Source organism: Echeneis naucrates, chromosome 22 (assembly GCF_900963305.1).
Source record: "Echeneis naucrates chromosome 22, fEcheNa1.1, whole genome shotgun sequence".
NCBI lineage: Eukaryota > Metazoa > Chordata > Actinopteri > Carangiformes > Echeneidae > Echeneis > Echeneis naucrates.
Genome location: NC_042532.1, coordinates 7978501 through 8003752, shown reverse-complemented (window position 1 = coordinate 8003752; position 25252 = coordinate 7978501). Strand labels below are relative to the sequence as shown.

General features: G+C 41.8%; 1 protein-coding gene across 5 annotated transcripts in view; it reads right to left on the bottom strand.

Moving 5' to 3' along the window:
* The window catches only part of tiam2a (TIAM Rac1 associated GEF 2a), an 84337-nt gene that overhangs the window by 55484 nt on the left and 3601 nt on the right, over positions 1-25252 (bottom strand). For 3 of the 5 annotated variants that reach the window (XM_029493895.1, XM_029493897.1, XM_029493896.1), the window contains exon 1: positions 11303-11452. The exons of 1 other annotated variant lie outside the window; for it this stretch is intronic. The gene's annotated coding sequence lies outside the window, so the exon portion shown is untranslated. Of the gene's footprint in view, positions 1-11302; positions 11456-25252 lie in introns of those variants that run through there. One more of the 5 variants, XM_029493894.1, reaches the window with a different exon arrangement.

Sequence of the window (25252 nt, the reverse complement as noted above, 5' to 3'; positions counted from 1 at the left end):
TCAGTATGAGCTGATGGGAAGCCAGAGGACACGTTGACAGTAATGGATTTGTAAATACAAAAGTTATGTCTCTTTGTCAAGGCGAGCATATGGTCATGGTAAACTCAAGCTCCAACTGGCAATGTCTCATCTTGTTATTGACGATTAAGGGCAAAAAAAGTAGATCTCTCTCACTCTGCTCTCTCTGATCTCATTCATTAGTGTTACTCTTGAATGTAGAGGTTACAGGAACATCTGACTGATAACCAGTAAATATTCTGAAAACAAACCAATGACAATGATAAGTAAGCAAGAAATACAAAAATAGGCATTAACTGGGTCACAGTAATTGCTGGCGCCAGCTCAGCACTTTTGCTGATGTTTATACATCATGGTCCAATCTCCTAAAGCCCTAACTTGTGACATAGGTGACAGGCCAAAACCAAGACAATGCTTAAAGTCTATTAGAGAGGCACTCAGAGAAGTTCGAGGCTGTCAGATCGAATTGGTGAACATGGTTGAAGTTGAGATAACAGAGGAGCTGATCCATTAGATACCATTACCTGTGGCAGTCACTGTCTATACTGAAGGCTGTCTTCTCCACATTAGCAGGACTGAAAGATTGCTTCAGTTAAGTGCTCAGGATGGGCATTACCTGGTGAGAAGCAGCTTTTTAACCATCCAGCTTGACAGCTCAGCCAATTTGGTGCAAAAATTGATCTTTTAGAACAAAAAAGTCTCACTCTTTCACGTGACAAACTGATCCTATTTATTCTGCCTTGTTTCCAAACCTTGACACTTAAAGAAACAAGAGAAACTGAACTAAAAACAAGTTGGATAATGCCTCTCTGCCAGAACGGAGGATTAACTTGTTTTAAACAAATTTCAGGATTATATTGCTTACTGGGCTCAACCTTTTCCCCCCCCCCAAATCCACACCACATCACAAATGCATTAAATAGAATAGGACTGCAATTTTCTTTCTGTTTGAAATGAAAATTAATTTGATGATTCACCAGTGAGGCTTTAGTGTTCTCATCATGCTCTTGGGCCCCTGAGACCAGTGCATATCCGTGTCTGGCTGAGCTAAGTGGAGCCGAGCAGCTGGCTGTAGATGGTCGGATAAAGCAGTGGAGTTGTCAGTATCAGTTTGTAGACCTACACCAGAGCACTGTAAACACTGGACAACTGCTAAATAAACCATCCATCAGCTGAACTCAACGCTGTTTAGATAAATCTTTCTGAATATAGTTTCTAGATGTATGCAGGTTCACGCACAAGCAGCTTGTAAATGCTCTTAAACCCTAGTTCTGAGCTCAGAGGGGATAGCTCATGTAAATCTTCTCTTACAGCAACCATCCTCTAATGTAAAGCTTCTCACAGCTACTGTCTGTGCACATGAGGGAAAACAACTAACAGTCTCTGCAGAGGTGGCTGTTGATCAAAGGCAGGTTAACTCCTAAAGCAATAAACAGGTTATGAACGAAAACCAGCTTAGAGCAATCTCACTTTTACATGAACGCAGAAGCATTATTGCTGCTGTTATCATTAACCAAAACTATTTATTGCCACTTCAAGTCCAGCTGGCCTTGATAAAGAGTGTAGTCATAGCTGTCCATAGCACACTCCCAGTACAGATAAAAGGGAAGTCTGAGTTGTCTGACTGTCTCATCAGCATCCTGACGGTGCTGATGTTAGGTGAGACAGCTGGTGAGGAGCCAGGAACAAACATACACACGGTATACCTCTGGGCTGGGTGTCTGGAGTATGGAGGTGTACGGAGTATCTGCCAATGATGTGTGGCCTAATCACTATGTAAATGAAACCGCTTCATACAGCCAGACAACTACGCATGCTGTTGGAGCCACATTTTTACTCAGATAGATCTAAGCGTAATTTAATTAGATCTAGTCTTTGTGCATTTGACTGAGACTTCAGACTTCATTTCACCACAACAGCCATTAAAACAACTACACATGGGAGAATAAAACCTAACAGTAACTTTTGGAATCAAGCTGTGATGGGCAGTGGATTTGGGCCCTTTTGTTGAGTATGACCATGTGGACCGGTCCTGCAAAGGAAGGCTCAACACTCAAATGGTTTTAACAGCTGATGTAAGTTTCTGTCTTTGTGTGGACACAACTTAGTAAGTCGTTGCACCTTTGTTCCAGCAGATGCTTGTTTGGTGCACAACAGGTGACCTCGATTCTGTCCCCAAAACTGTGTCTTAGGTCAACATGTAACCCAATGGAGTATATAAATGTTGTGTCAAACCTGTTTGTGTGTCAGTGTGGGCATTAAGTGTGTATTTCTGATGTTTGTGCATTTGTCTACAAGCCCTTTTCATTTCTAGTAGGACCAGAGTTTGAACACCGTCTCAGGAAATCTGTAAAGCTGAGTGTAAAGAAACCCGCACAGGTGAGGCCAGATTAGATTTCACTGTTAAATGATCACAAAATTAGAGTGGAGCTCTTACTGATTTATAATCCACAGCAGTGTGCTTTAGGTGGGAGAGCTAAATAAACCCAACAACAAAGCCTGACCTGTGCGAGTTGCAGGAAAACACTTAAACCAGTTTCTCAAGTCACGTGGACACAGAGACATGTGGGATGGCCCAGTTGATGCAGAGAAGTCACTGAGAAATCTTTGCAAAACACATTTCTTTGTCCACCTCTGCAAAGCCTTTTCACTAAAGAATGTGGTTCCTAAAGACTGATAATGAGGAAACAAGCCTATGCGGGCATCCAATGGTACTCCATCCAAGCTCATGGCACGACTTGCCTAAGCACTAGCAGCTGTGCCACATGTGCATCGTTTTTAATCGGCATGATTAAATTAAAGCCCCTGCCAGACTCATTACTATCCCATCCATACAGGAAGGCTCAAGAATGTCAATGAGGGGCAGCCTCATTATGCAGTCGTCATGCACATTCCCTGGGAAAACAAAACTACTTTCACACAATTACAGACAATAAACCAACATTATATTCCCAACCTTTTTTGGGACATTGAAAGACTTCTTCAATTTTTATCCAGTGAAATAAATTCTTCAACCAATTGAATTACTTCTCACAAGCAGATGTACGGGCCAGTGATCTCCCATAGGACGAGCTGAAGGAATCGACAGGCAGATGCTCCAACCAGCAGAGGTCATGGAAGGTCAAGCTGTTCCATTATGAGAGGACAAGGGTGGTATTTATTCACAGCCGTCTCCTCCTAAGCAGGGGTGGGCTTAGACAGAATAGAGATGGATACTTAACCCGAGGCAAACGGCACACTACAAACCATCCACTGTTTCTCTCATCTCTGGTGGAGATACAGCCACTGTTCCAAAAACTTGAAGAGAAGGGTATTTTCAAAAAAACAGAAATTGGCAGATTATGCAACTTTACAATCATAAAGAGAAACTACTGCCACCCAGGCTGGATAATAACAGAAAAGAAAAATAAACACTGCCAAAATTTATGCATTTCAACCCACTCTAAACGGCAATAATGACCACAGAGGCATACAGTGGTTTAAACAATTTAACCTAATCTGACTTGTCTGCAGACTCTGTTTTGTATAAGATTACATCAAAGCGGCTCAGATGTTCCCCTGCACACAGCACATAGGGGATAGCTGTGAATCCTTTCAATTTTCACACTGTAGCCTTGGACTCCTGTGGCTAGCCAGAGCATAGTGCAGGGTTTGCCAAAAAATGTCAGTCATTAATTCTTATGGTATAGATGCTGGGAAAACATCGGAAAGAGTGAATACAGCCAACCAGCTTGTTAAAATACTTGTTGGCTTGAAAAAAAATAAAAGGCCCGTGGCAGTGCATGATAGTATGATAGTATATACTTGTTTTAGAAAAGCTCTCACTGACTGACGACATACTTTCTCCTGGACTGCACGTAGGGTCCAATTAAGTCTTGTGCATGTTCAGAAAAAAAAAAGGATAAAGCACATAAATTTACACTATTTAATTCTAAACTTTAATCGACCACAGGTTACAGCTACACACAAATCAAAAAAACTGAGTGAAATGACACATGAGGCTAATAATACAGTATGACTGTATAAGTACAGCCCAGCCAGCTCTTTTCACTGTCACAATCAGCTTAACTGTCAGGAAACCCCAGTTTCTGGCATTTCTCAACTTTGTTATTATTAGTTTAAGCTGGGCCCTGCCAGTACGAACCTATGCACTGTATAACATTGTTATTAGTGTTAAAAAAAAAAAAAAAGGGTTACCACAAGTCTCCAATGAGACCAAACTCTCCACGCGAGCAGACCGTTGGGTTAGCCACAGGAGAGGGGAAAAAAAAAAAAAAAAAAAAAAAAACACTTGCACGCACAAAATTACTACTAGGGGCAGGATGAGCGTCTAAAGAGACAAGTACAGTTTTCAAAATAGCTTCAAGAAAGTATTGCAGTTATTAAAGTCGTTACTTTACCGTTTGAGTGTCTGCCAGGCAGAAAGAGACATGTGGACTGAGAGCCTTGGCAGTCACCAAAGAATGTGGCTTAAAACGAACACTAAAATATATCTAGTGTGTGTCAGGGGGTTGAGTGACACAACATCCGCCTATTAGCCACCAATGAGGGTGTGCTACTTGGATCACTCACATTAAACTGAATAAATGATTTCACCCTCCAAAGGGGAAATGATTTATAATGAATGATTTTACTGCTGTACATATTCACTTTACACTAGATTCTGGAACATGCAAGGCCCATATCAATCAGCATTTAAAAGGGTGGTTGCTGGATGCAGAAAAATGCAACATCTGAAAAAGCCATTTTTTTTTCTCTTTGATTTGCTTGCAGAGGGATTCCTACCATGTGAGCAGAGGAGTTGGAGATAAACCTCTGACTGTGTGAAAGCCAACAGGCAGCTCACACAAGGCTACTCCATCAACATGGATGATGAGGGAGTAGCACTGTGTAAAACAGACTTATTATTCATCTTGAAAGAATCCAAGCAGATGAGCTGCTATACAACATGCGGCCCACAGTGGCCCCGGATCCTTCTAACGGATATGCACATCCCTTGTAGTTGTGAGTCAGTTGTTCCTAGTTTACCACAGACAGTCAAAACTGTAGACAGCCTCACAGATCACCCACATCTGGAGAGATTTTTCTGGAAATGCAAACAAAGGCCCAGTGGAGTGGGTCAGACCTCGAGGGAGGTTTCAGGAGACGATTATCCCCAGTAGCTGCTGTCCTTGTCTCACGTCTAGGTCATAGGGAGCAGCGGGTTCACAATGAAGAAAAACTAAGGCCAGAAGCCTGAGGCCAAGTCATGACCATCAGAAGTGTGCTTTAAATTTAGCTAATTTCTTAATATCGTTTGATGCAAAAAGTCACTGACTGGCTTTCACATTTTTTTTTAGCTATAGTAACATTTACCTCAGAGAAATTATTAAACTAGAATCAAGGACCTTGTAAGTTTAACATTAAGAAAGCTCATGTTTTATGGCTTCATCCTATATCTAAAAGCCTTTCCTGGATCAGAGTTGTGCTTGTACAGAGGAACCAGGACAAGATAGGTAGGAGTCAATCAAGCAGTTCACTTTCCTTGCTCCAACACCTTTAACAACATTAGGATTGAGCCACAGGCAATTTATGAGTCAGCCTCTCTAATGACAGTTGAATGTCAAAACCCATTAATAGCCTCTGATATTTTCTGTAAACACAGCAGGTCTACAGGAGCCCAGTGAACTGGTTGTCCCCCATCTCCTTTGTAACATCATATCTAAAGGTTCAGAGATTCAGTCTCATTGTACAGAGCTTCTCTGAAATGACTATGAAGTCACACCAGCTGCTATAACTGTTAAAAAGCAGCATTTATGGGATTCCGGTGGCATCTGCCGTGACATTGTTTGAGGAAGGAGCTGTATTAATATGGCAGGACTGTCTGAAGTTGCAACAAGCTGAGCAGCGTCCTGCACTCCGTCTAATCTACTTGTATTGCTCTTCTAAACACCTGCACCCATTAGCTGAAAATCCCCACTGTGTAGTCACAGAGAACTGGTCGAGCAGTGTGCATAAGCACCCCGCCGTCCCTGGGCCCCAGGCCCCAGGCCCAGGGACAGGGCCAAAAAGGGCAAATTTTGGGTTAAACAGTTATTATGTAACAGCCAGGCAGCAATCATGTCTTGGCACTGCCAGAGCAAAGAAAACGGATTTAGGAGTTTATGGAAGATGAGGGAAACCCAAGGCTACTGTACGGTATGTAAGGGAGAAATGCTAGTAAATCTTTAGGCATCCAGAGGGCACTGTTTAAAAAAAAAAAAGCCCACACACAGGGTTTCTGACTGCGGCCTGGCTGATACCCCAGGTCTTCCTTTACAGTGTGGCACTTTATAACATATTCCTGCCATTTCAGAGGCATGGACTGAAAACTATGATGAAACTGATTGACTGAAGTTCATTCACTCTTATATCCTTTTCCTTTTGACAGCCTATAAGACAAATAAGCCTCGATGATGATATCACCCCCGAAACAGGTTATTTGGATACATTTACCTCATTGGGGAAAAGGATTTTTGAGAAAGGTTTAATTGAGCATGTACACTGCATGGATGCCAGGATTGCCACTGACCTAAAGCAATCAAGACCCTGTACATGCTGGCCAAATGCCAAATGAACTGAACCAACAGGACAAAGAGCCTAGAGACTGGGAAGTGGAGAAAAGAGCTTATCTTGCTTGGAGATCAAACCACCAACTGTGAAAGCAAGGAGGAGGCTGGACAGGGAGGAGCGCTAATGAGCCTGAAAATGTTCCTCAACATAACATGAATACAACGGTTGCCAAAGACCCTCCAAAGCACCTCTCGTCTGTCACAAAGCCCAGGAAACTGTGCAGATAAGGTCACCTAATATCCCACGTAACTGAGTGAGGGAAGTTACTCAGCGAGCAAAGGAGGGGAAACTACATCAATATTTCAGGAGACTGACAGAGTTATGGCAAATTTGTGTTTTGATACTTGACATGAGGCTGCTAAAGATAAGACTGTGATGAAGGGACTATTAGATACTGTGGCATACATGTGTGGTTGTTATTCAGAGGAGCATATTATGATGAGACAGTAATCAGGCTATGGCGATGGAGGTCATCTAATTTAACTATAAAAGCAAATCCATCTTACAATGCAGATCAGAGAGATGAACACTGCTTTGATTATTTAACATTTGATTCTGAATATGTTCACACAATCAGTCTTCAGGCTGATGTACTGTACAAGAACAAAAAATAAAAGGCCAGGCTTCCTAGCTTTCATCCAAAGCATCCAAAGCAATAGGGCAGTAAATCTCCGCCCACTTACGAGCAGGTGGAATGTATTGGAGTAAATGTGTACCCACAGTTTGCTCCATCCATCATGGAGGACAATGGGTGTGACATCGCGCCAACTGAACATCCCAGCACCGAGCACTTTGGCCTGTAGCATCAGCTGTGTTTGTCTTCCCAATAGGACATGGATAGTAAGTGAGACCTTATGGCTACTGGACCGATGTAGGGCAGATCAATCTCAATTTCTATTGTTATAAGGATTGACTGGTAAGCAGGCAAAGAGCCAACAAAAGGGTCGGGTGGGGGTTTCCATAAAAGCAGGCTTGTTGATTCCCCTAAGAATGCGACATGTGTCGTCTTTTGTAGCAGACATTAAAAACAAATTATATCAGTCTTTGTCACAGATGGACATGACACTTGACACGGCACACACAGCACCAACGCACAGCAAGAATATGGTTACAGTATATAATACTGTATAAGATCACAGTTAGTAAAACTCAATAGCAGGCCCATTAGTGGATCACTACATCAGGACATAGCTTCTGTAGCCAGTGCTCCCAGTCCTCCCAGTCTGTTAGGTAATACATTTGGATAATCAAACATCTCCGTGGATTTTAAATCACTCAGTGGAGTTCAAAGTGCTGAAACAGCACCTTCTCCAGACTGAAATATTGTATTCTGTCTGGTATGCTTATAGGAATTACACGCACTGCTACTCTACTGCTACCATGGGGGCTGTTTGCTTCATATACACCAATTGCTACATGATTTATATGACCATCAATAGAAGGATGGTAATGGCATGTCTTCCAGTTATTTCTTCAGGGTCAATGAAAGTCTGAATCATTTGTGAAGTGATTCAGTTCAGTGTTTAAGAGCTGCCTCATTCCTTTGTTCATCCACACCCCAATCATTTGCAAGGTAACTCTTAAACTGAAATCTTGTTTGACACAGTGCAAAAGCCCCCGCCATCATTTAATCTTCATTTTCTTGTGAACCTAACGGGCTATTTTCTCTAGCAGGTGACCGAGAAGAACCACGATTCAATTTAGGCCAGCACATTAATCTTCTCAAAGGTTGTGGAGCTGAATATGAAGAGCGTGAATGGGCGGTGTCGGTTTCGTTGGATAGCCTCACATCTTCCTGCAGTGCTGGATGGAAGGTTCCCGTTTGTGCGGCAGAGGAGGAGAGCCTGCGCTGAAGCAGATACATAAAGTGCAGCTGACTGAACAAATCCCTGAAAGTGGACAGATGAATGTGTGCATGTGTGTGTGCCAGGCCAGTCGCCACAGCAAAACAAGTTAAATTCAGAATCACTGAATTATGCAGCACAGAGGGTACAAGACTTCTCTTTGGTTTGATCTTTAAGTCCCAGGACCAGTTTTTTTTTTTTTTGTCCACATTGCTGCTACAAAAAAGGGCAGGTGTGTCACTTTTGTGTTGGCTATAGTTCTCTGACCTGTAGTTGAGTGCAGAAGAAAGGAGTCAAGGCCAGCCATGTATCTCTCGTGTGAGTTGGTAGCAAATGCAAAGTCTTGGCCAAGATGCTGTCAACACCAGCTTTTAGTCCACCTGCTTTTTATAGCAGCCCACTGCAGACGCTGCTGGCCGCGCACTTCCAGCAAACGCAGAAAGCCAAATATAATCTCAACCACAGCAGTGAGAGATAGAAACATATAAGCCACTATTATGCCTCCCTGACAGCGCTTTTTAAACTAGGACAAAAGCCTCGAAGGGTTTTTTTTTTTTTTTTTTTGGGGGGGAGTAGGTTTAGAGTTAGCAAGTCCAAGTGAATGTGTAGTAAAGAAAGGGAAAAAAGTAAAGGTTTTTGTTGATATTAGTTTGCTTTGAATCAAATCCCTTTGTCATACAGAGCCTCTGTGGTCTTACCCCCACTGTGTCACTAACTTAATAAAGCCTAAGGCCTTCATCCCCGTGTGACAATAAGCTCAGATGTTACCCATGCCTGATAAGTCACATGAACGACACCTTATATGGAGAAAAATGTGCAGAGGGGAAGACATGAAACATTGTCTTTTCTCAGCCAGCATGCTAGTGCTTGAGGATTAATGACGACAGGCCCTCACACACGGCCAGCGCAAAGGGAGACAATCCCTTTACTCACTTGATGAAGGCCACTGTTTGCACACAGCGCATTGAAGTATCAAAGCCAAGAAGACTAGAGTGTTCACAGAAAGACTGCTCTTTTTCACAAATCCCCAAAGTTACACACAGCAAATCAGCTGACTTCAAAACGGATCGCTCCATGGGGAGAGGGTTCCTGTGGTAGTTATGTCACTGTCTGATGTTACTGAGTCCTTCAACTTAAATTAGACGAGTGACAAGCCGTAGATGCCTGCGAAGCAACTCAGTGCCACCCAGAGAGAGGGGTAGCATTACATCCCTCTTTTGTCGCTGGTAAACAACTTTGACAGCTGGCAGTCCTGCCAACTGAGAGGCAAAATGTGTGACATTTGGCACAAAAGTAAAGAGTGAGCAAGCAAAGCAATTCACATGTTTTCCACTAAATTAAATTACAGGCCGCTCTCAATCAATACCACTCTAGTTCAAGCCCCCGTGTCAACCCAGGGAAAAATCAGAGTAGTTAAAACATACTGTTCCTTGTGGTTAAGGCTTTCTTTGCCACAAAAATGTGAATTGCATAGGCCAAAATATCAATATAGTGCCACGACTTCTGACTCTTCTCTGGCTGCACACATGAAAACAACAGCAATTATTTAAGTAAACAGCTATTTCTGTATAGTCCATTACACAGGCAGGGAGGCTGAAACGCCTGATGAAATATAAACCAATCACACAGCATGCCCCCTCCTCAGAAAAATAAACAAATCACTTGCTTGTGTATGTTTTCCCGTCCGCTTCATCTGGGCTGAGTCAGAAGTACATGATTATTTTATGTCATATCCACTTATCCAATGGATCAATCAACAATCATTTTCAGATTAATTACAATTACCAGGTCATATTTCCTCACCACTGATACACCACTGTGACAATACTGGCAGTAAGACAGATCACTGTACAGCACAGCCAGTCTATTTAAGTCAAAGATTAGCCAGTGTTTTTTATTATTACAACCCCTGTGAGCAGCGTGCGGTGATAACACCTCCTCGTGTGGGTTTCTATGACAGAGGGCACACCGTGCCAAAAGGTATGCCCGCTCCTCCCTCCTGCTGCAGGGCTCTGTTTGCTCTGGGCAGGCCCTTCACTGCGGGGGTCCTGGTGGCCCTTTTGTTTCTTCTGTATGTGGCTCAGGAGCCTTTCCACCCCAGCGCACGGCCAAATAACAATACAAGTGGAGGATAAATCACATTCAAACACATACCCCAGCATATAGTCGAATGGCCAATACCCTCCCAATCTCTCTGTCCATTAATCAGATGAAATAAAGAAAAGAAATCTGCATGCACACCACTGTGGACTACATGTTGAGCATCTCCACGCTCATTGTGTCACTGGATGACACCCTTTGATGAGGAGTGCTAATTAACCTCTAAGGGTGAATATAATTAGAGGATCCAATTCATTTTATTTATCACCATACTTCATACTGGACAAAAGATTTAATAACACTCATACCCATCATAAATCTCTATTTTGTAAAGAACTCGCTAGTACAAAGCACATGATTAACTATAGTACCCTTCTCATCCAGAGAGCCAGCCTGTGGAAAAGCCACGAAACAGTGAGACTGACTAACTACAATCTCTGTCCGTGCAGGGAAATCGTTTGTCTCACAGCTGCTGCGGCGGGATTCACTACACAGCAGCAGACAGAGGCGAGACACATCCAGCGAATTTCTCTCTCACACACACACACACACACACACACACACACACACACACACACACACACACACACACACACACACACACACACACACACACACACACACACACAACCTGAAACTTCCCTTCAGCAGTCGTTTAGCGCAAAGTGAACATGGTGACGCGTCTCGGTGTTCTTTGAGTCCTTTAACAGAACAGCGTGACCGCAGCAGTAAGTTCGGTTGGAACTTACCGGCTGATGTTTCCTCTGATAAAACACACCTCACCACGTGGCCGCCTTCTCCACACATCTAAAGATAACGATGGTGTGTTCAAGAAACGCATTCAAAGAAAGAAAGAGGGGATTTCTTTTTGGAGCGCACTTCCAACGACTCCTCCGTTGTGTTTGTAGGACGGAGTGCCGGGAGACTGCGGACTCCTCCCAGACACCGTGGGGTTAAACTCCTCCTCCCCGCGGACACTGAGGAGGAGACGGGGCCGGCTCGGTGCGCCGCCCGGTACTCCGCCATTAGCGCTACACTGGTGTATTGGAAAAGGCCGCCAGGCACGAGTGACCAAACTGTGGTTTGCGGACTTCTCAGAGGACGCTCGGGGGGAAATATCGGGGTCCTCGTTCAAATCAAATCAAAGTTTTCATTCGTTTCACCTGAATTAAAGGGGCACACCGCTGAGATTACACGCAATGCTCATTTCAATTATAGTAAGAATGAATTCTAAACCTCTGTCTAATGTTTAATGTCTTCTGTGGTAATAGAGGTGTATTTTCGGAGACTATTAGAAATCAGTCAGATGATGTGATCAGAGTTTTTCCATTCAGGGCAGGATATTTTGATTATCGTTATTACAGGCTGCTGAAAGGTTTAGAGGTATGGGTTTGAAACAAAGGGACACTTAAGAATGCCATCAAAGTGCAGTATGGGAAATGTAGGCTACAATGTTTTAAGATGTCTCAACTTCTGCTGCTTCTATATTTTTTTTTATCCCAATCTCTTTCTGCCACATGTGGATACACCCATTTATAGCATTTGAGGTGCAGATTTAGAGCAGAAATTCACAGTTTTATCAGCAAAGTACTAGATGTCTTCTAAACAGACCTGTTCACACATTAGCAAGGATATATTTTCCACTTGGGGCTGATAATGGACAGATAATAAACCTGATGTCACAGTGATCCATACAGACAAACAAATCAAGCTTTGGGCAGTGTTCTGTGTGGTTGTTCATTCACAATCTAAAATGAACAAATGAAATTTGATATTATTCTTTTCACATTTGATGCAAAGTGAATATTTAAAGTGTTATCCAATTGTTTACTACATCATATGCTTTACTGGCCTCAAGGGCTTGATGCACTATATTGGTTCACCACAAACAAATTGATGTATTACAAATATTACATGTAGACATACAAGTAAGCATCACAAAGCACAAAGCATTGAATTAGTGCAACCTAGCCAAACCTGCATTATTTTTGTGTCTCCTTTTGTGTTTTTGGACTGCTTGCATGTATGTTGAGCTCAAAGGGCCACAGTGGGTTACTGTTTTAAACCTTTCTACAACGTATCTGAATATACTTTAGGACAAACTCCTGCTGACTTTGCCTCCTCTGGCAGGAGAGCATATTTTACATTACTTTATCAAACTTGTCTGTGAAATGGACAAATGAACTGATAAGCAGAGTAGGAAACAGGTTTGGCCTCCTCAGGCAATCAGACAACATTCAAGTGAAGGGGATGATCATTGTTATTCTTGGACCTAATGTTTTAGATATTCACTCCTCCCATTCATTTTCTTTCTATCTTTCTCAGTCACCCTGACTGTAAGGCCCCCACCCCCTGATAACACAGTTGTGATGGGCAGACCTTCGTTCCTCCAATCTCCTTTGCAATGCTCATAAACCTCCTGTTTTGCAACGTGGCTCTTTGGCCAGGCATGTCAGCATGTCAGACCACACTAATCTGCATATCAGCCTCTTTACAACTGCAACACTGAAGTTTGAGTGTGGTTCCCTGTCCCTCTCCTGCCCAATGTACTAGAAGATACTGTAACACTCTATTCCTTTCATTGCATACTCATCAAGATCTGTCTGCACAGCGAGCAGCCTCTCGTTCCCCCTTGGTATTTCTAACCACAGGGTTTCCAACTCCAGCTAGGCAATCATATCGTTTTGATTGCTATATAATATCAAACTATGCATCGACAGGAATTGCAAAGGATTGTGCATACAAATTAGGTTGTATGTCATCCGGAAGAACCACCATGTTGAACCATGATTGCTGCAACAATCCTCTGGGTGAATATCTCTCAGTCTTATCAGTGACATGACACAAATCCCCACCCAGTACAGTGTAGCATACTGAAAATATTCAAGTCACATAGAGGTTTTCTGTGTTGTCTGGCAGTTTTCAGGAACTCTTGTCACCCTGTGTCTCATTAAATATAACTGACTGAGACAGACATCCTGCCACCAGTCCTCCTGTTCTGTTTGTCTGCTGGGCTGACAGAGGAAAACAACCCTGACTGCATCTTCCCCTAAATAACTGGTCGATAGCCAAGGATAGCTGAAATATTAGTATTGCCAGCTTATTGCTTTAAAATACACCAAGGGGAAAAAAAACAGGTTTAGGTAGAATTATCTTTTTTTGTGCTAACATAAAACAAATACTTAACAGATTGGCTGCTAAGTATGGAGTCACACACACAAAACAAAAAGTCGTACACTCATCAACACCTCAGTGTCCACTCCTTCTCTTAAATTAACCTTTTCAACTCCTCTGGTCTAGCCACAATGGCTATCACCATTTTATTCAGCCACTGCTGCTGTTCTAATGGGCTCCTCATAGCAATTCTATGTGTATGTGAGTGTATACTACTGCTTGTGAGAGAAAGGGTGGGGGTGGGGGCAGGGGGCTAATATTCCCTGCTAAAAGATTTTCTCACCCTTTGCGCTACAATGCATTGTACAATGTGATGAAACCATTATTGAATGGGGTGCTGAGCTACGAGAGTTGGCCTGTTCAGTGTCTACATGTAACTGCCACACTCATTTGTCATGTAGACCTTTAGTAGCTGGCTGTGGCTGCAAGAACATTTTCTCTGCTGTTGGCTGAAAGGGTGGCGGACTGGCATGGAGGGCTCTCTGCTGTTGTCTGGAGGGGAGGATGGGTATGGATGTGACAGCATCCAGAAAACAAAAGGACAAGTGTCATAAGGTGTGTCTGTGTGTGTGAGGCCAACGGAGGGAGGACTATAATCAGATACTCTCAGGCCACACCCTGTAACAACTCCTTACTTGTTTCTAAATACAGCAGCCAACATGAAAGCATCCACAAACACAAAGAGACCACTGCTGCAGCTCACACAATAGACAAAGGAAATCTTCACGCAGGAAAGGCAATAGAAGGGCATGTGTGAAGATAAGGTATGAAGAAGCCAGACTGTTTTGGAAAGGCTTTTAATTGAACACGACATGTCCAATCTGAGTGATAGCTTGAGAAATCAATGACGACAACGAGTGAACCGTGTTCACAGATGCCAACCTCTTATATTAGCGTTATTCTGGTCCTTAAAGGTTACACTTAAAGCTCCACAAATATGTGATTAGCATTAAAACAATTTTTACTGTGTTTTAATGTGTATTAAAAGAGAGTATTTTGAATAAATTCCTTGAGCCTGTTCTTTAATAAATCCATCAAAAGGACTTGAAAGCAATTGCTGATAGAGCAGCCTGCACTCAGAGGGCATGTACATCTGTGAGGATACATTGGTGCAGGGAAAATACCTATGTGATGTCTGCTTGAAGTGAAACAGTAGCACAGGCATTGGGGAGGCATATGCCTGAGCTGCTGATTACTTGAGTTTGAGGTGAAGAAACTACCAAAAGGGTGTGAAAGAGACAGGCGCAGCAACGGGTTTTTATGTCCCTGTATAGAAGAAAAGGTCAAGACAGCCATTTGATGAATGAGAGAACTGGTTTGTAGGAGAATATGGGAACTAAAATATCAGTGAGTGAGGCAGCACCTGCAGGAGGTTGATTCAGGAATGTGTAAATAAAAGACTGCATTAGCACACAAGTGCATTGTGTCTGCTAAAAGCACCATTGTTATAAAACTGCTAAAATATTTACTGTAGCTGCATGACTGCATGCAAAAGTTTGGGCTTAGTATAAATGTGTGTTTAGTACAAGGACACAAATTCCTCCTTTTCACCTCAAAATGAACCAAATTGTTCCGGAGATCTCTACCTTTACGCTCGATCCGATTTTGATGCAAGATCATTTAAAGCCAATTGTACCTCAAATCTTTCTCTCTGTCTGATTATGTATCTGCGTCTATGTCTGGCAATAAATCCCAAACAAGTTCTGCACAAATGACTGAAGATTATGCTCGGCTCATGAAGTAGATGAAAGACAGGCCAAGAGTCAAAGAAGAAAAATGTCACACAGTTAAAATGTGTCAAACACAAATAAACCTGATTAAGCTGTTTAGGTTGAAGATTAGCCATTATTATAACAGACATAGAGCATTATTTCTGGTCAACAGTAGTTCCTAGACCTTGCCTAAACCCCTGAGGCTGTTTTCTGATGTCACCATTTTGCCTTGGCCAGTACACAAGATAGGATGTACATTTACTGTGGCAGAAATTATACAATTTGGGTGAAATGTGGAGAGACAGTTTCTTGTTTAGGGTGATTTTTCGGATTAGTATTAAATTAGGCATCTCAGCTTTCTTGCTATTGACACACTGCATGAATCCCACATCAGAACACTGTTAGTTCTATTAGTCTACAGTATATTAAGTTTACGACACAATCCAACACTCGGCTCAGTCAGAAAAACTTGGCGGATGCATATATCGTTTGTTTGAAAGAGTGAAATTTGTTCTATAGTTTTTAGTTTTGTGTCTTACTCTACTTATCACTGATTCCTTTAAGGCAACTTTTATCTACATTTGCTCAAATGCATTCAGTTGCCTCTCTGAATATTACAGAGAGAGGTCTCCATAATAGCCAGTGGCTCCGGAGTGACTGACAAGAAAATTGCCTAAAACGTAAAAAGCCATGTTTGTCTTCCCATCAGACCTTGTCAAGTTTGGCACATGGTGGCACTGTACTATGTCCAAACATGGAGAGAAGAAATATGACTGATAGACTGGAGACTGGTGGTGGACAGCTCAACGTGGACGGCATGACATAAGACTGATCTAAAAATGAAGCTAAGAAAAATACATGAATGCTCAGTTTTGAATTTTCTTTAACTGAATGAGGGGCAGATTTTGACAATGACAAAGTTGCGTGCGTGTAAGGAGACAAATATAACTCACACTAGAAAAGAGAGGATATAAATGATTGAAAGACTTTGGATATTACATTAAGAAAGAAAGATCAGGAACGAACATGCCTTGTCTTTTATGGACTAACTGAAAGTGAACAGGGAAGCAGTCTGTAGCTCTGGGCTGATTTGACAGTTTAAGCTCCTTCAAATCTCTTTGCTCCTGGTTGAGTGACTATAACCACAGCCCAGCAGTCAGAGGCCAGTGAATCCAGAGCAAACACAAGGACATTTGATTAAGTTACTGTAAGCTTAAATTAAGGCAAACAAAAAAAAATATCTCAAGCCAACAAACATACACTGAAAATCAAAAGCTTTATTTAGTAAAAAAGTAAAGGGTGCTTCCAATAAGCTAAATCCAATCATTCACCCTTTAGGGTAATGTGAATAGTGTCAGGCTGTGCTGAAGCTATGTTTTGCTCATTCTAACTCAATAAGGGTAACAGAAAAATTAGAAAGAAGCCAGACATTTCAGATACAGAACATCTCAAATTGAGGCTTTGGAATTACAATTGCGTTGATTACATTCTTTAATTGCAACAACATTCCCCCACAAAACTAGTTTTCCACCAATTAATGTAGTATTGACGGCCACATTCCTTGATCCCTCAGATGACATTAAACGTGTTAGAAACAGATGAGTTCTTATTGCTCCATTAGGACTAGGCTTGTTACTCAGCCGGCCCACTAGAGGTAGCGTTCCCACACCCATTACCTCTTCGCTCCCTGCTGAGAAACACTTTCACACCCATGTGAAGGGAGTAGAACATACAGGCTGTTAAAACTACCTTGTTAAAATCTTCTCATTTCACTTTCTTAATTAGAAACACGACCACACTGCTGTGGGTGTTTCCAACTAAATCATCACCCACCAGTTCAACAGATTAACAGAAAGCACCGAAAACCAAGCCAGACAGTTGTCTGTCTGGCAGCTTTTAGTCTGAAACAAAGGAGGAAATGAGTGACCTGGAGCTGTTAATGGAAAGCTGATATGCATCCCAAAAACTGTCTGGGCCAGTTTGGTCACAGGCCCCAGAGAGCCGTGCATGGCAACAATAAAGCCTCATAAACTGTCTCCCCTGGGAAAAACTTCAGAAAACGGCTCATTATGCTAAATTTAGTTTTCCAGTTGCCTGCATGATACACTTTTTTATTAACTGACCAACTGCTCAACCCCTCTCCCAGACAATGAGAGTCCAGCCAGAGCTCAGCAACATGACCAAATGCAGCATGTCTGTCAAGCTTTTGTGTCCTTCATATTTTGAAAATGTCCATTGTCCTGTGGTGAGACTTTGGACAGTGGTATTTTATCGTAGCCTTTACCAAAAAGGAAATTAAAAGCAACTTAAATGGAATAATGAGTTTGTTGCTCTAATATAGGCTGTATCTGTTAGCATGGTAGCTAAAACTGGCCTGCACAGACCAGTAAACCCGTTCAGTTTACCTGATATAGCATTATATCTGCCAGAAAGTGAGAAATAATTTTTTAATGATAAAAAAAAAACGCCAGTTACAGCAATTGTTTATTTCCATGTGAACTATATAAACCATTGTCTTTTAAGCAGATTTATTTTTTTAAGCTGGAAGCACTGCTCTATCAAAAAGTTAGTTATTGGCATCAGTTGACATTTTGACCAGTGAAATCTGTGCTTATCTTTTAGCCACCTCATCTGAAATTAAGGATTATGTATTTCAAACAGGATTTATTTAAATCCTTATCTATTTACTGTGCAAGTATGAAAGCATTAAATAAGTTGTAGCACTAAATGGTCAATTTCACAGTGACAGCAATCATAGACCTATGAGAAAACTGGTATTTGTGACTTTGGCTAAGAAAAGATACATTTTACAGCAGCCTTCAGGTTAACTGATAAATATTTTGCTAATTTAAAAAAAGCCTGCACCCTGGACTATTGTGTGTATCCACAAGGGAGAGCTGTGAATAAAAGAGAAGCACGCTCAACACGTTTCCATTTTGTAGCAGCAGGTCTCTCGGCACTTCTTCAGACAGGCCTTTGTGTGTGTGTGTGTGTGTATATTTACCGATTAGCACATTTAGCTAATAATAGCTAATGGATCTGTGCATGCGAGACATTTCATTTGGGCTGTAAAATTGGATTAGTTGTCCTCTGTGCTGTCATGTATGTGTGTTTGTGTGTCTGCAGATATACATTCCATTGATTATCCCTCAGAAAGGACAAAGCATCTTTCCCTATTGCGACAACTACATTTGGTTTGCACGTACCAGAAATGGGCAAAACTTGAAAAAAAAAAAAAAAGTGTAAAGCCAAATGGTGAGTGATGAAGCTGAGTGTTGCACTTTGAGACAGCTTCATGTCCTCCTGCTGTACAAATCCTCAACTGTGTGTAACAGGATGTTGGCGCTTTTTATAAGAAGGAAAGCCTTCAGCTCTTAGGGGGAAGCACAGAGCACATCCCAGACAGCTTTAATCATGTTTCGGCCTGGTGATTTGGGAGGTCATGGGAACGATTTGAGTTTATCCTGGTGTTGACTTCACTGCAACATTTGCTAACAGTGAAGTTTACATTCATACATTACTAAAATTGGATTGACAGCAAGGAAAAGTGGTGAATTGCTGAAGGGCTGAAGAACATCAATGGAGCTGAAAGGATTTTATTTGATATCTGCTTTGTGCTGCTTTGTGACATGTTACCTATAATGTCTACTTTCAAGCCACTTCTCAAGACAAATGATATTTCATGTTCCTAACATGTTTAATTAAATGAAATGTCCCCATCAGAAGCTCTTAATAGTGATGCAACTTTTTTTTCCGGCCAAGTTTTTGCTTTGCTTGCAACTTCATCAAATTATCGCAAATTATGATGAATCATCATTTCATGTTTGGTCATCTTCTTCATTGATTCGTTCATTGGTGTTGTGACAGAAGATCTTTGTTGGTTGTGCAGCTGGTCTCAGTTTGACATTTGGCAGTTAGCTGAAGGTTATTTTGCCACTGGAGTTATATGGTTCTGTTGTTCCATGTAAACACATTAGCACAAATTACACTGCACTGCTTGAATGTGCACAGCTCTCATACTAAATGGATATATTAAAAAGTCCCATTCAGACAAACCTGGCAGTTTTGTGTGGATACTGACTAGCCAATGAGTATGAAACTGTTCCAAATAATAACAGTGGCTACATTAGCTTTATTAGGCTTCTATAAAATTTGAAATATGCATGAATTCACAACCCTGGCATTAAACCCCACGCAGCACTTATTAAAAAGTGATCGTCAGACATTTTTTACAGCTGACACCTGACACTAATTGGCAGACGGGGCTCTTTGCCTGTGTAGCTGACCTTGTCATTACCACAATGTGATGATAAAATTTGTTTTTAGAGAAATTCTCTCTTATTTTGTCCACTTCTTATGTTTAATATGACTTTTCCTTTGAAAACAAGATCCGAATTGTAACAAAGTGTAATGATCATTTACCTGCTGTATATAATAAACTCTATCTCTTTTCTCCACTCTCAATCCTCTGTCCAGTCCCCAGGAGCTTGCCAATTTGACCCTATTTTAAGCCCAAGACAACTCCTGACTTTGGTTAGCGTCCGTTTTAGGATCATAGTAGTGATGCAATTTTACATTTTTCCTCTGACTAAACCTTAGCAGCTGCATGTTGGTAGAAAGTGGTGTAGGGATGCTGCTTTGAATTATATTGTAAGGGCATTGCTCCTGTTCTGTTGTGTGTAAGTCGGAGCGCAGTCAAACTTGTTGAGAATTCCCTGATACTGTACATCATTACTTCTGACATTTTCTTTCTCTTCTTTCTCTTTCATATACTTTGCTGAAAGATCAAAGAAAGAGCAACATTTTCCACAATTGGATGGCTGTAATTTTGGCAGTAAAGAGCTGTTTTTGTTTTTATATTTAATGTGGATGGAATGAACTATCAAAACTAAGTTATGTATTTGAATTCAGGTAACCAGGCTTTCTAATGTTGTAGCCACATATTTAGGAATAAACAAAACCAGAGACGGTTGCAATAGAAAGTTCAAAGCATAATGTTGATTTTAGCTGTTCATCTATTCATACTTGAAATAAAATTATTTTTTTATTCATGCTAAAGCCTCTGTCATCTGACCGGTGATTTCCCTCTGAAAGACTGACTTCATGCAAGGTGAATTCCCTCAGTATGAAAAGTAATTTGCTGCTGTCTAACTTCTTTTGGCATGATGGAAATTAAACCTAAAATAGCCATTTGAGTTTTCAAACTGTATTTATGGCAATAGATCGCTTTAAGAGACTCAGTTACTGAGGGAACCTGTGAGACACTACACATGGGAAAAAGGAGAGAGAGGGAAAAAAAGCAGCTAAAAGAGATGAGCGCAAATGATCAGGGAAGGAATGGGAATAATAAAGAGAAGGCAGGCGAAGGAAAGATGGAGTAAAGGGGAAAGCCCAGGTACATGTGGAATCAGACACTAGGATTGGAGTAGTGCAGCATCAGCTGTCCTCTGCTCAGCATTCATTTATCATTTCATTTGGGGAGGGCTTCGGGCAAAAATGTAGAATTATTACATTAAAAATAATGTAATAACTAAGTTTTGCCCGAAGCAGAGCAGAATAAAGTCTCTAAGTTTAAAGGAAGAAGAATGAGGACAAAAAGAGGAGGTTAAAGCAGTAGACGTGCAAGTAAAATTCAAGCTTCTTATAGATATTTTATCTCAAATTTAAAATAAATGGCAACCAGCTACTGTTTCCCCTGCTTATCTATCTGCTACACTTACGCTGATGAGAAGAGGGACAAGAAGGAGGAAAAAATTTGAGTTTTTTTTCTTTCTCCTCTACAGTAGGTCATGGACTTTTCAACCCTGATTACAGACAAACACTCTCTCTCTTACTCTATCGACGGTTCACACACACACACACACACACACACACACACACACACACACACTGGTGTGACATCTGCTGTGGATGGGCCCTGTCACACTGCAGTCTCTGCTGGCCGGCCATCACAGATGTTCACAGCGAGGTCTTCAGTCCATTCCTCCACCCCCTTGGGAGAGTTCAGGCCAGCAGTCCAGAGAGACATGGAGACAGGAAATCTGTTCTTTTTCTATTAAACAGCCCAGCAAATCCACAGTTACACACACACACACTTCAGTCCTTACTATCCCATTTGCACTGCATGAAAATGAGGTGGGTTTTTTTTTTCTTTTTCCATCAAGGTACTGTAGCATTTTTTTTAGTAGGAGTGTGAGTGTGAGTTGGAGAATATGAATAGGAAGCGTTTGAGAAGGAGAGGAAGACTGTGTAGGTGGAAGAAAGTGGAAATGTGAGAGCATCTGTGGTAGAGTTGTGTGCATTGTAAGTATTTGCTTATATTTGTATAATGTGTACAATGTGTGTGAGGGAGAAAGAGTGACAGCCTGGAAATCCCTGGTGCCTGCTGGTCATTAATAAACATGATCATGAATGTTTAATCCCCATCAGCAGGGTGGCAGGGGAACCCTTGTGGGTGATATTGACAAAGCCACACATGGATACGTGCACGCATATGCACACACACAGACATGCAACAGATTGGAAGAGCACCAGAATGGATAAACAGAATGGACAAAGCCAACACGGGGCCAACTACTCGAGAGCAGGATACTGGATCTCTTCTTATTGTGTTAACTGTGAGGGAAGATGAGGATTTTCTCTACAACTTGTTTTACACGTAAACTTTGCAATAAATGTCAACATTAAAGGACTGCTCTTACAGCTGCACAAACTGCCGTCCAATTTTAAAGAACCTATTGAGAATAAGCAAGCAGATATCTACTGTCAGATGCAGCCACTGGGGCTGAGGAAGCAAGGATACTTTGTGAAAATGGCCCTGCAGAGGAACAATTCCCGTGTGTCAAAGCTTCAAACAATTTCAGAAATTTTCCATGAATGAGCAACACTTGAAATACAACAGAACAAAGCAGATTCTGCACTAGAATCAAGAGAGAGATAGTGATTGAAGAGACACCTCAGGAGAAGGTTTGTTGTGAAACCATGTCAACTCTTAAGCAAAATGTCTGAAAGTGTTCCAGGAAATTCTGAAATTATCTACAAAAATTAGTAGATAGAGTGACTTATTCAGACAAAGTGCACTCATTCAATTGCCTCATATTTTAAGTTGCTGGCCGTGGGTATGATGGACATTACACAGGAAGAGAAAATGCGGTAACTCCTCTGCCTCACTCTTTCCAAAATGATCCCAATTTGATGCTTGGTAAAGTTATTTAGTTATCAGGACTAGGTTTTAGACAAGATTTGTACTTGTACCGATTATTTGCCTAGAAATAGAAACTATTAGTATGGTCAGAAACCAGCCAAGATCAATGAGATTAAATCTTGTTGTAGTGTAATATTTTGGATTGTATTATTGACAGATTTAACTAAAAAAAACAAAAAAAAAAAACTGGAATATCTGCTGTCAAAATGTCAGCTCTTTTTCAAACATCTGATTTGACTCCATTTTGTTGTTCAAAAACATCCATTAAAAGCTAACTTGATCCTTAAAAAAATCTCTCACTGTATTCTTCTTCTTCAAACAAAGCAGACCTCCACGATTCTGATGAGTCAGGAATTTCCTAACTTTAATTTGGCGCTGTCCCTTGTGCACACTTCTGAGTGACGCCTCCCACCCTTAGGAGGGAATCTGCTTTTTCCCATCATAAACAAATGCACAGACAATGATGAGGCCTGCAGGGCTAATTACTAGTTAGCTGCTGCTGCTAACAGACAGCAAAGGGCAAGCAAAGGCGAGTGCATAAATGAAGTCACATGTGTGGGCAGGTAGACAGACACACAGACACGTGGTTACTATGATCCTTCATGGAAACAATGGAGCTTATTTTGGCGGTTGATGAACCAGGTGTGACATCTGCAGGAGGAAGCTGAGTCAGACTTTAATAAGCAGCTTTTATACGGTTTTTGTCTTAAAAACGATAACAGACATGTGAAAGGAGGCGATGCAGATCAAAGTATGTATAAAATGTCTGCAGCATATTCAGGCTGTGTGAATGTCTATCAAGCTTTCATTACACACCTTCTGCAGCTGCAGAGGACTGCAGTAAGGAGAAGAGGCTACACAATCAGAATGTCAGTAGAGCTTGCTGAAGGAGCTGGTTAAGAAAGTGTGTATGACTGGAATACGTGCAGGAGTGTGCCCACTCCCATGGGGGCAGCACTGATGGAAGACTGGCTGAGGTTACATTTCCCTCACTGTCTTTTCTCATACATTTCATGCTTCCAAATTTCCACAATGTGCTGCGGTGTCAAACCTTCACCTCGCTTGCTCAGCATCTTAGCACACCCTCCTGCATATCCCCACTCTTTGCCACCGTTTCCCCTTCCTCATTCTCCCCAACACACATATATTCCTCATTTGTGTTCTTGGATTTAATATGATATCCTGTTGCTAAGATTTCACACACACACACACACCACAGTGAATCACAACTGGATCCTGGTGTTTCTTGCTCATCATCGTCTCGACTGCTTCATTTTCCCAGACACCTCCCTGTCTCTCTGACAGCATTGACCTCTAACCTCCCACATACTGATGACCCTGGCCTCACCCTGCAATGAGCTGTGCAGCTCTAAATGAGAAGCACAAGCAATCCTTTCGATTGACAACAGCTTTGGACAGATGTAAACATATCAGATATGTTTACTGATTTGTGTTTTGAACTGAGGCCACAATCAGAAAAGACTAACAATGTTAACAGAGACAACAGTTGTAGACATCAATCCTGAAATGTAAACGTCTCTGCCTCTGTATACTGCTAATGGGTTTAATTTTGGCAGCATTGTGGTAGTGTTGAAACGCCGCCAGCACACACACACACACACACTTTGTAGTGCGCGTAGAAAAAAGGTATTCAGTCACGGGCATGTAGACTACTGATAACACACACACACACATACACACGCCTCCTCAGTATGCAAATTCACACTGATTTGGCAAAGACGTTTTCTCTCTTCTTCCTCCTGGCACAGTGTAAAAAAAAAAAACCCAAAACATTTGCCACTAAATTTTTATTCCGACAAGCATGCATTCAGACAAAAGTGGAGCAACACCACTGTGTAGAGGAGAACATTAAGCAACCGTAACACTAAGCCTGGGTTTGTTGAACTTCTGCAGGTCTTTAGATTCTCTGTGAGAGCTCCAGTAGGTCAAAGCGATAAAATCCAGATATGTTTGGTATTGTTACAAATTACTCAAATTATGTGAGGCTGGTGAGGTCAAAATCACTTTCAATACTAATTCTGTCAGTACGGGTAAACCTAGTTTCAGACTGCCAAGAGGATGGATGCTAACAACATTCTTAATCCTGCCACTTTCTCATTTAGTGGCCTAGGAACAAGTCACTATTTTCCCTCATTCAGTAAAACATGAATAGAAGAAATAAGCCCCAGTATGTGTAGGTACCCATGCGGCTGGGGTGCCCTTGAGCAAGCCACCACCGACTCCAGGCCTTTTGCTCTATCCTCCTCCACTAACCCTGTGGACATGATATCGACCTTTCTCAGACTGTTTGCAGAAGGGTGCAGCCTGTGAAGAGGCTGAACTTCAGACACGTTCCAGGGGGAAAGCAACTTTGGGAACCTTGGCCAAACCCTGACCAGACTGCTTGCCCTGATAACAGCGAGCCAGGCAGGGAAAACTTAGACACACTCTCACAGAGGTGAGTAATTACTGTGGCTGCCAAGCCTGGGCTGAGGTGGGGGATTCCTCTCCTGCATAACTAGGTGGACGAGAGATAGATTGTCCTGATTTTTTTGCTCTGCCTCGATCTCTGGTGCTCATGAATTTTTGTAAGCGGCCACTGTAACACA